This window comes from Puma concolor, chromosome B4 (assembly GCF_028749965.1).
Source record: "Puma concolor isolate L17-30 chromosome B4, mPumCon1.1.hap2, whole genome shotgun sequence".
Classification (NCBI taxonomy): Eukaryota; Metazoa; Chordata; class Mammalia; order Carnivora; family Felidae; genus Puma; species Puma concolor.
This window is the reverse complement of record NC_141673.1, coordinates 49,545,412-49,555,540: the sequence shown is the minus strand read 5'-3', so window position 1 is coordinate 49,555,540 and position 10,129 is coordinate 49,545,412. Positions and strand designations below refer to the sequence as shown.

General features: G+C 37.4%; 1 long non-coding RNA gene across 2 annotated transcripts; it reads left to right on the top strand.

The window, feature by feature from the left end:
- Nucleotides 1-807: 807 nt before the first annotated feature.
- Nucleotides 808-8,979, top strand: LOC147579054 (uncharacterized). 2 transcript variants are annotated; one of them, XR_015253498.1, is made up of 5 exons: nt 808-958; nt 2,756-2,825; nt 3,447-3,772; nt 5,336-5,398; nt 7,508-8,979. It is a non-coding gene; the product is annotated as an uncharacterized LOC147579054 (long non-coding RNA). The 2 variants fall into 2 exon arrangements; XR_015253499.1 differs by having other exon boundaries at nt 2,729-2,825.
- Nucleotides 8,980-10,129: the final 1,150 nt, after the last annotated feature.

Here is a 10,129-nt window from a genome sequence, read left to right as displayed (position 1 = left end):
TTATTCACAATAGCCAAGAGGTGGAAACAACCCAATGAACATTTATCTGCTCATTGACAGATAAATGGATAAAGAAAACATAGTATATATGCATAATGGAATATTAGCCATAAAAAAGAAAGAAATCCTGTCATATGCTACTATATGGAGGAACACTGAAGACATTATACTAAGTGAAATAAGCCAGTCACAGAAGGACAAATATTTCATGATTCCACTTAAATGAGTTATCTAAAACAGTCAAACTCATTGAAGCAGAAAGTAGAATGCTGGTTGCCGGGGGGCTGGTGAGGGGAAACTGGGAGTTGCTGTTAAATGGGCCTAAAGTTTCAGTCACGCAAAATGAAACAGTTCTAGAGATCTACTATTCTCCAACCAGTCTATAATTAACAATACTATACACTACATTTAAAAATGTATTAAGAGGGCAGATATCATATTATGTTTTTACCACAATAACAATAATTTTTAAAAGCCTACTTGAATTTACATGCATATCAATATCCCCAGCAAAAGGAGAAAGCTGCGTGGGAAACAAAATAAAAAAAGCTATGGATTTCCACCATGCCCAGGGATACACCAGACTTTGTAAATAATCTTGCCATTTGGAAGCCCTTTCTTGGTCTTTAAAGTACTTAAAGGCTTTGAAAAAGTGCTCATAGGTGAAACAGCAGGAAGCATCTACAACCATTTCAGAGGGAGCCTTCTGCTTCCAGGAATAAAGTCACACATTTACAGGTGCTTCCTGTTTTTTCAAACACCTTGCCCACCTTCTGCACACCAGGCTTGCATTCTGAAAAACGTCAGCCCCACAGGAAGCTGCCTGCAAATTCAGGGAGCCCTTCTGAGTCTTAACGAGGGCTTGAATATACTTTCAGAGAAATGCCAGCAAAAACTGTAGTCATTTGGGGAAGAATAAGTCTGGAAGAAAAATACACAGAGGACTAGCACCAAGAGGGTGAGAATATTTTTTTCTGTGAAAATGCTGTCTGCAAGTTACGTATTTAAAAAAATACATATGTTTTCTTTATGTTTTGGACTGCTGTGGGTGGAATTAGGAGAACTGACTGAAAGTGGGTGGCGGTTGTCATTTCTCTGTTGTAAGGGAGGAAGGGGATGGAGGAAGGTGAAGTGGAGAGTGGGAAGGATGGCTGCATGTCTGGAATGCCCCAACTAAGCTCAGGGGAAGAATTACTAGAAGAGTTTTTCTAGTTCGGGATGCTCACAAGCTTGTCCTGAAATTTCAGAGCTACCATCTTGAAATGATCATGTAGAGTGTTGATTAAATTGTGATAGTGTTCACAGTGAGCTTTGATTAAACTATGTTGTGAGCGTGCTTAACATGGTCACAGGTAGACTTGGAATGAAAATGGCAGGCTCCGTACTCAGTTTTCAAATGGGTTCAGAGAATAAGTTGTTCAAGGTAATGAATGACAAATCACATATTACAGGCAAGGAATAATCTTGGGTAATAGATTGATTTTTTTTTTTTTGGAATTAAAATTCAAAACTGAAGAAATTAGTAATTTCTGGCAACAATATTGGTTTAGCTCCCAAGTTTTATATTTACTTTTGTTTTTTCCACTTTTTCCCCCAATCCATATTATCAAATTAAGTTGAATTGCATAAAGATTTTTGTTTATTAAATTGACTCTGATGCTCTTTTTTCCACAATGAAATTAAAATCAGTAACTCCAAAGGTAAGCTTCTTCCAGTTAATTGGCAAAAGGGTTGGATGGGAGAAGTTTCCTCTGCTGGGATTCAAACAAGTATCTGTAACCTACACTGGACTGAATTGGTCCACATACATCCTAAAGACGGTAGCAGTAAATTAAAGGAACAAAACTAAGGCTGATTAACTTCCTTTTGCTTGCAACAACAAAGACGGAAGAACTAGAATGTATTATGCTAAGTGAAATATCAGTGAAAGATTAAATACATAATTTCACTTATGTGGAATATAAGAAACAAAACAGATGAATATAGGGAAAAGGAAGGAAAAATAAGATAAAAACAGAGAGAAAGGCAAACCATAAGAGATTCTTAAAATACAGACCTAAGGATTGCTGGGGGGTGTTGGTGGGGGGATGGGCTAAATGGATGATGGGCATTAAGGAGGGCACTTGGGATGAGAACTGGGTGTTATATGTAACTGATGATTCACTGGGTTCTACTCCTGAAATCATTATTATACTATATGCTAACTAACTTGGATTTAAATTAATTTTTTTTTAAAGATGGAAACACCTGAATATCTTATATAACAAACAAAACCTTTCAAATACCTTTTGTTTGGAAAATTTTATACATCTAAGAGTTTGAAAAACAATGATTTTTTAAATTGTAAAATCTGTTCACAATAATTTATTCCTCTTCCTGCTGTCTCATGTAGTTTGGTAAAGCATCTTGTTACTGGGAAGAGTATTTATTGAGAATTCCAACATGTAAATGCTACAGATTCAAAGAAGTCCTTGTCCTGAGGAACCTGACTTCTTCTCTGGACATACATGTGACACAGGAAAAAACAAACAAGCAAACAAACAAACGACAAAGGCAGACAGGATCCTAGTCACTCGGTTCTGTCACTAAATGTCTCTGGGTTTCAATTTTCTCATCAGCAAAATGAGAAAATTGGATGAGGTATTCTCTGAAACCTTTCCTAGCTTTAAAATATATTGATTCTAGGGTGCCTGGGTGGCTCAGTTAAGCATCTGACTCTTGGTTTCAGCTCAGGTCATGATCTTGCAGTTCACAGGTTTGAGCCCCGAGTCAGGCCCTGCACTCACAGTGCCACCCCAGACACCCCTGCAGCTTCCAGCTTTCAAGTAGGTCTATATGACTCCTACTCCTTGCCCTTTGACCCCATTCTGTTCTCTCAGTCAGTTCCTTTATGATCTCTCTTGCTTCCAGGTCAACTTAGGCTATATGGCCAACTATCTCTAGTATTAGCTCCCATGATCCCATTTCTTTGCTTATCTGCCACCCAACGATCCCATTACTTGTTCTCGCTAATTCTACCCCTGAGCTACCGAGCACGGTTGTAGAAAAATCAGAACTGTACCGAGTGTTTGATGTATTTGTTCTTTTTAACTCCAATTAGACTATCGCTGACACTCAACCATTTTTTGAAATTCTTCCATAATTACCTTCTTAAAATTTTCACCACTATTCATTTTCTTTATCCTCAGATTCTTACTGTTCTTTTACTTCTGAAGGTATCTTACATCCCGTATTCCTAAAAATTTTGATGTCACCTGATACATATTTTCTCAACCTTTCCTATCATTTCACCTCAAATTTATGCTATATCTTCACTCAGGTACCTACTTAGCTAACACTTAAAACATTTATTATGATCATTTATTGTGATCCACATGATAATACGATACATCACTTAATCTTTTCAACAACTTTGTGAAGTAAATACCATCATCTCTATTTTACAGGTGAATAAGATGTGTGCCCAACACCACCCAGCCAACAAGGAACAAAGCCAGGATTTAAATTTTGACAGTTGCAGCTCAGAGCCTACATTCTTTTTCTTCACCCTGAGGGGAAGCGGGAGAAGGAGTGTTTGTGTTTGGGTGGGGGGTGGGATTTGAACATAGATATATATTATCTTATATCCAAGATCAATCTGTCTCTTCTTCCTCTGCCTTCTACGACATCCTTACTCATCTACTCAAGGACTTTATAACTGCTGTGTCACAAATCACCTCAAAACTTGGTGGCTTAAGACAACAATCATACAGCATTGCTCACAACTCTAACGGTAAGCTGGATGTTTCTGCTCGCGTGGGCCAGTGTGGCTAATTATAGCTGTATTCACTCACATGACCAGCTGGAGGCTTGCCTGGGACAGAATGGTCTAGAATAGACTTACATGTCTGGAAATCAGCCTAACGTCAGCTGGGTAACAAAAGTGGCTAGTCCATGTGTCACTCATCATCTAGAACATCCATTAGTGATTACAGGGTCCCCCCCAAGGGCCAAAAGGGAGCGAGCCTTTGTGTGCAAGCACTTTACATGTCTCTGTTTGCCTCACATGTGTTATTGTCCCATTCTTCAAGCACAGTCACGGTCAGGCCCAGAGTCACCAAAGGGAACCACAACTACAAAAGCCTACAGACTTTGATGAATTATATATCACCCCTTCTCTTTGATCTCTCCCATTCTACTAACGCCTTCCCTTTATCTGCCAGCTTGGTATAATATACCATTTTAGAAAATTTCCCTCCAATCCCATTATCCCCGGAGGTACTATGTAGCTGAGTCCATGAGTATTAGTGATTGACTGAATCATTGAAAGTTCTCTGAACTGACTTCCATAGAAAACAATGATAATGAAAGGATGAGGTAGTTCAAAAATATACAATTACCACAATAATTGTAAAGAAATTAGAAAAACAAAAGACTTTGATTCAGGGAGGAATATTGTTTAGAAATGTTAGCGTAGGGTGGTAATAAGGAAGCAGAATGACTTTTAGTTGGTTATCTTTCTGTTTTTAAAGTCTCTATAGACAATGCACCCCGCGTTACCTGTGCCTGAGAAAGATGCTCCCACTGCTTGGTCCTTGCACACCAGTACACCACGTTCTTTCTCCTGAACCTTAGTGAGGGTGCAAGACATTTAACCCTGAAGTTTCATCACCTTTTATATCTCAGGATGTTTTTAAAAATGACAAAAAACACGCTAATTTTTCTCTGGCTTTCCTTAAGCTCCATTTAAAGGCATATAGACTTTCAGCTTTATGAGAGAGTACATAACTGCCCTGTGCTTTTCCAGCACCGTGTGAGAGTTTCCATTGCTCCACATCCTTGGCCACATTCATTTTAAACCTTTCAGTTTAACAGGTATAAAATAGTATATATTTTAATTTGCACTTCTGTGCTATAAAAGCCTTGCATGCTTCATTGTACACAATACTGAAGTGAAGTTTTTTGGTTTTTGTGCTACATCCCTCAGCCTAATTTCTTTTAGGACTAATCTCATTCCTTTCAGTCTGTGATCTTTCAGCTGACAAATTAGTCACCAGTTTTTTTCCGGGTAAATATACCTCAAAGCAGGTGTTTACTTCACACAGTAACAGACAAGGTAGATTGTCTGCGTAAGTAGAGGTAATATGGCTGTGCCTATTCTAAGGTTCAGAGAACATCCCTTGATTTTGTCTACAATTCTTGTTCCCAAATGTCCTCCCACCAGCTGGTAACCACCAGGAGCAGCCAAAGCCGTGTGTAAGGTTGTATTTGTGATATATGCCACTTAGCTTAAGAAAATTAAGTTGCTGTAAATCTGATAAAGATGTGTTTTTGTCACTTTCCTACCCTTGCACAGCAGTGAGAGATTTTAGACATGAACAGAGCTCCACTGGACTTGAATTGCTTTGATAAATCTCAGGTAAGCATCTGAGTTCTAGGCCCTCTCTCAAAACAAGAACTTCTTTTTCTTTATGTTTTAGTTCCAGGATTTTATTGGGCAGATGAAGGCTGCTTTGTTCCTTTAGAAAACCTCCCTCTCTGTTTATGTAGCTCATTGACTTTCCTCTCTTATCAAGATTTGGAAGCACAAACTGGTGTTCAATTCAGTGAACGCATCAAAGTATCCAGCAATGTCAGATTGAATAGAACATTATATAGTTATCAATAGACATTTTGAAGCCTTTTTAAAAAGGTCATTGAGGGAAAATGTCCATGAAATAAGGAAACGAGTCAGTGGAAATTTGTATCTATATCTATAAATATTTGTCAGTTATGTTTCTATCTTACAAATCTATTTATCCACCTATCTAGAGAAAGGAAATATACCAAAATATTAACAGTGAGTATCTTTGAGTGAAGAGATTATGAATTAGTAAACACTTAAACATACATTTCTGATTTCCAATAGTTCGACTATGAACATGTATTTTTGTAATCCAAAATGATTAGAACAAGAAGTACTTATTAATAAAAAAATAATATGGCAAAAGTTCTGGCAAGACATTCTTATACTATGGAAGCTTTGAGGCAGTAATTTAATATATACGATTATTTATTCTTTTGCTTTCTTTAGTTTTACATTGGTTTGAGAGAATACTAATGGAATTGTAACTTACCAGATATGTTTTGTAAACATACATTCAGTAAATTCAGACATGTACAGGCAAGTCTGGTAGCCTGCTGGGTCTTTCTGCATGAAGGAAAGAGGGTCTTGGTAATGAAACGTTATTATTTCCTTGGAGTTGACAGTTGGTTCCACAATGCCCTCCCCAAACCCCATTCACTGTGGCATAGGGGAATATTTTAATCTCTCAGGCATTGGGTGGCATTCCAGGTGACAAAGACACACATCATTACTAGAGTTAGAGTACACAAGCTTAGTTGGGGGTGACCTTGGGAATGAAAAAGAATTCAGTTACACCCTCATACAATAACAACAAGCTTCCTACTCCTTCAGAGAACAGCCATTGCCCTCAGGAGAGGAAGCTATGAAAGATAATGAGTTAAATTAATGCTTATTAATCAGTTGATACAAAGAAAATAAGTCAAAAGTCACTCAGTTTCATTAATATCATCAAAACACCATTACATCCATCTAGAGGCCCGATAGAGAAGAGAGACAGTAGATAGGTGATGTCATGAGGATCTCCTCCCCTTCTTGAGTTCTTATTGCATTATAAAAAATATCATAAATTCATTTCTTAGATCAACAAATTTAGAGATTTTTTAAAATACGGTACTTTATTTTAACTTATTAAAACCTTATATACAGTTTCCTAAGACTAGGGGAGAATTTAAATTTTGCAAAGCAACTGAGCATGTATTTACGAAATGTGTCTAGCACTATACTACATATTGTGGAGGCTAAAGAGATAAGACATTCCCTCTAAAGAAAGATCTTAAGACCTTATTGGGAAGATAACAATACACATGTATATGGCATACAAACAATATTACATAGTCCAGGAGGTATGGTAGGGTGAATTATTGAAGAAAGTGGTCTATTGCAATTTTAGAATATAAACTCTGGATTTGGCTCCCCTGAAAATATAAGTTCCATTCTATTGGGCAAGATACTTAGTCTCTGTATTCCTCAGCTTCTTCATCTGTAAAATGGCAAAAAATTAAATCTGCTGCGTAAAGTAATCCATATGCCATGTATTCAGAAGAATTTCTGACACATAGATGGTACTCAATAAAAACTGGCTCTTACCACTGGCAAAGGTAAAGAAAAACAGTTCAGAGAATACATCTGATACTTGTAAAATATCAATTGCCAGGATTGGACCAGGGTTTTGACAGAAAGTGATGCCTTTTAGAAATGGCATGATCAGATTTCAAAGAACATTTTTGGGTTTGCATTTTATAAAAGCCCAGGGATTATTCATCCCAATGACAGCTACAAATCATTCCCATACAGAAAAGAAAGTGGAAAAAACAGGTCAGGTGATTATTTTCTTAAAAAACATCTCAGATCACTTATTTGAGGTTTCTCTTGAAAGTTTGAAAAGTTTATGACCATCCACAGCTCATGATGGTGACAATCCTGAGGATATAGGAAAGTCATTTCCCCTGCAGGAAGAAAAAAAATATCCTATAGGAGAGATGAGTATGCCAAGAAGCCAAAAAAGGTAAGAAAATAATATCTATTCATTCACTCAGTCAACAAACATATGAAGTACCTACTATGTAAAGCATGGCACTAGGATCGAGAATCTTACATTAGTCTGTACCCTCAAGAGTTTAATGACAATTCAGGGATAAAATGGAATGTAATGAGGGTCAGAACACGTCCCTCCAGAAGGCATGCAAGGGGTATATATAGCAGGGATTCGGACAGGCCTCCTGGAGAAGATGCTGTCTGGATGGGATGCAGGGGGACAAAATACTGCAGGTATTCATTATGGCTAGAGTGTCAGTGTGGGAAAGCATGGCATGGAACTGCACCTGGAGACTGAAGGAGGGGCCGTGTGAAGTTCTGCCTTTATTCAGAGACCCAGGGGAACCCACTGAAAGATTTAAAGAAGGGGGATGACATTTAACTATCTTTATTTCTGTATGTAAGATCACACGGGTTGCACCATGGAAGCAAACTGGAAGGTGGACCAGAACTGAGCGTTTATCAATTTTATAGCCAAAAATCTTGTGTAGTTTTCTGTGAGTATGAAGTCTGTAACATGCAGTGAAACTCACTCTCTTTTAAATCTATGTGGCTTGCTGGTCCAGTCCAGTGCTATCACCCATCAGTCAGTCCTTGTCAGACTCCCACTCAGTTCCCTATAATTAGTGATACAGCTGCCACAGTAGACAAAGAGGAGGAGAATGAGGTATGAACTTTTTTGTTTGTTTTCCTTCTCTCATCTAGTCAGTGTAAGGAATTTCACTAGTAATTTTTTTTTTTGACAAAATCAGTAATATAATTTATTAACCTATCAGCTTCCCCCCTCCCAAGATCTTAACGTGGCATTATGGTCTATTTAAGTGGTTACCCAAAATATTGCATTCCTGATGTTGATCTATGTAAGAACGATCCTGCATTGTTCTTAGTTGCAATAAAACAAAACAGACAAAAGCAACCCAAATATCCATCAAGAGAAAATAGATAAGTCAGCTTTTGTCAAATCACACCATAGAATTTATATATGAGCACAAGTGAAGGAAATACAGCTGCATACTTTGAGAGATGAATCGTAGGTGTATAATGTTAAATGAAAACCACAGGTCTCTGAGGGCCACGCACAGTATAATATCATTTTTATAACACCCAAGAACAAACAAATCTGAGTTACTTATTACTTAGCAATATATGGATATGTAGTAAAAGCAAAAATAAGTAGCCAGAAAATTATAAAATAATCAAGTTAGTATATTCCTCAAAGAGGAGGACGGTAGGAGCACTGGTAAGGAGCACACAGACAACTTCAAGACATTGACATTGGTAAAGTTGCAGTTCTTGCCTTTCGGAATGGCGTTGATTTCTTAATTTTGAAAACTGTGCTGTATTTATTTATTTATTTTTTTTTATTTTTTTTTTATTTTTTTTTTTAAATTTTTTTTTTTTCAACGTTTATTTATTTTTGGGACAGAGAGAGACAGAGCATGAACGGGGGAGGGGCAGAGAGAGAGGGAGACACAGAATCGGAAACAGGCTCCAGGCTCTGAGCCATCAGCCCAGAGCCCGACGCGGGGCTCGAACTCACGGACCGCGATATCGTGACCTGGCTGAAGTCGGACGCTTAACCGACTGCGCCACCCAGGCGCCCCTGTGCTGTATTTAAGTAGAATGTTATTATTTAGGGAAGCCGAATAAAAGGTTATGGAACTTTTATACTATATTTTATACAATTGTAATTTTTTGTTAATCTGAAACTATTTCAAAGGAAAAATTGAAAATGTATATTAAAAAGAAAAACCATTCCAACCCCCTACCATCTCTGGTTACAAAATTTTGTTTCTATTTTTTTATCTTTTAATTTTTTTTAATGTTTATTTATTTTTGAGAGCCAGAGAGACAGAGTGAGAGCAGGGGAGGGGTAGAGAGGCAGACACAGAATGGGAAGCAGGCTTCAGCCTCCCAGCTGTCAGCACAGAGCCTGAAGATGCAGGCCTCAAACTCATGAACTGTGAGATCATGACGTGAGCCAAAGTCAGATGCTTAAACATCTGAGCCACCCAGGTGCCCCCAAAGTTTTGTTTTAAAGGGACAACTTAACACACTCTCAGAATAAAAGGATACTTTTTTCTCAAAATAAAGATGTTGAAAACATTTTCCTTTATGAAAAGGTAAAAAATATACATAGAAAAATATTGTGTGTGTGTATATATATATATATATATATATATATATATATATATATATATATACATATATAGAAGAATTCAAGTGAAAACACAGCAAGTCCCCAGATTTTACCACCAGAGGGCATAAGACATTAAGAAATAGGGCAAACAAAGCACACTGGCTTCTGAGATTCTCTGATTTTGTGGTTTGAAATCTCTTTAGCTACTTCCAGAAATAAACTTATTGGGAAAACAAGAAGTCCTGAGGCCAGGATGAGATTAGGAGGAAAAATTTATTTTTTTGTTAAGGATGAAATTCTCAGCATTGTTCTCAAAAGTGCTCACCTACATCCATTTATTAATTACATTA